This window comes from Ailuropoda melanoleuca, chromosome 7 (genome assembly GCF_002007445.2).
Source record: "Ailuropoda melanoleuca isolate Jingjing chromosome 7, ASM200744v2, whole genome shotgun sequence".
Taxonomy (NCBI): Eukaryota; Metazoa; Chordata; class Mammalia; order Carnivora; family Ursidae; genus Ailuropoda; species Ailuropoda melanoleuca.
The window spans coordinates 86,672,425-86,673,692 of record NC_048224.1 but is presented as its reverse complement, the minus strand read 5'-3'; the positions used below and the strand labels follow the sequence as shown (position 1 = coordinate 86,673,692).

Here is a 1,268-nt window from a genome sequence, read left to right as displayed (position 1 = left end):
CGATGCTAAAATTCCTAATTCTAGTTCAGCAAATCATGAGTTCGAGAAGTTTTAAAAACAGAATGTGTCAAATAAATGTTAGGGCTGGAGAAGGAAGTGGTGTTTTTTGCCGTTGCCTCGCTCCTCAATCCATAGTTAAAATAACCGAAGTTCCCCGCCCCCCTTGCCTCCTCCTCCCCGCGCAACTGTTCAGGGAGCTCTTAGACGGCTACCGCCACAGAGCGAACGCTGAGCTACTCTGCCCTTACTAACACGTCTTTTCTGGCAATCTTGCTGTCCTCAATAGAATGGCTTTAGGCAACTTAAAGCCTTATAATGTCCCCAAATGCGTCTTTATTTTTCTTTCAGAGAAGAGCACTGTTTGGTCGTCTGCTCCATATCCGCGGAACAAGGAGCAGCTACATCAGCAGTACCAGCTGGAACATGTATTCTAGCACCAGACCCATCTTCGCTCGGATTTAATTCCCTCTTTCAAAAGCTAACTTCCTCACTGTCAAAGATACTGCCTCTCCTCCTGCTTCCGCAAGCGGCGCGGGGTTTGGGGAGGGAGGCCCTGATTCCCTTCAGGCCCAAGCTTCCCTGCTGCTCTGAAATTGGGTTATAGGTTTTTCTAAAAACACCAGCCGCCTTCTGGTTGAGAAGGGCCTAAATTGGGGTTTTTTTCCCCTAAAACGTTTGGCGTTCCCACACCGGGAGTCGAACCCGGGCCGCCTGGGTGAAAACCAGGAATCCTAACCGCTAGACCATGTGGGAGACGACAAGCGCACCCGTAAGCCTAGGTAAATTGAGTCGTTCGCAGCGTCAGACTTGCTTCTGCGCCTGCGGAGATCCTGAGGCGCCCTTAACCCCTTCCGGCCTCCGCTCCACTCCGCTCCTGGCCGAGGGTCGCGGAATCTTTCCACCCTCGCGTCCTTTGTGATTTCATCCAGTCTCCTGGTTCTAGACACCACGTCTACACCCGAGTAGACCCTCGACTGGATGAGTCATTGTTCTTAATTCCGCACAGGAAATCCCGCAGAGTGCAAAGGACTGGTGTTTGAGGGTTAGACTCAGGAACGAGAAAGCGGTGCCGAGTGGAGTCGTCATACCGCCACAGCGGAGGCCAGGCTGGAGCGGGCGTCCCAGCCGCGCGGGGCCACTCGGACCCCGCCACNTCCAGAAACAGAAACGGGGGCTGCCTGGAAGCCCGCAGCATTCCAGGTTCTGTCGATTCAACGGCAAAAGGCAGGATTTGTGTCCCCCAAAGTAGGCGAGGGTGGTTTGTAAAT

General features: G+C 53.4%; 1 non-coding gene across 1 annotated transcript; it reads right to left on the bottom strand.

The window, feature by feature from the left end:
• Nucleotides 1-681: 681 nt before the first annotated feature.
• TRNAE-UUC lies at nt 682-753 on the bottom strand. Its single transcript has one exon. It is a non-coding gene; the product is annotated as a tRNA-Glu (tRNA).
• Between the last annotated feature and the right edge of the window lie 515 nt (nt 754-1,268).